The sequence below is a fragment of the Pristiophorus japonicus genome, chromosome 9 (assembly GCF_044704955.1).
Source record: "Pristiophorus japonicus isolate sPriJap1 chromosome 9, sPriJap1.hap1, whole genome shotgun sequence".
NCBI lineage: Eukaryota > Metazoa > Chordata > Chondrichthyes > Pristiophoridae > Pristiophorus > Pristiophorus japonicus.
The window spans coordinates 3552846-3553155 of NC_091985.1; positions in this window are offsets into that span (position 1 = coordinate 3552846).

Sequence of the window (310 nt, forward strand, 5' to 3'; positions counted from 1 at the left end):
ACCCACACCCTCCCCACCCCCCCCCCCACCCTCCCCACCCCTCCCCACCCTCACCCCACCACTCCCCCCCACCCCTCCCCCCCCTCCCACCCCCACCCCCCTCCCCCACCACACCCCAACACATCCCCACCCCTCCCCCACCCCTCCCTACCACAATCCCATCCCTCCCCACCCCTCCCCCACCCCTCACCCGCCCCTCCCCCACCTCTCCCCCACCCCTCCCTACCACAATCCCATCCCTCCCCCACCCCTCCCTACCACAATCCCATCCCTCCCCACCCCTCCCCCACCCCTCACCCGCCCCTCCCCC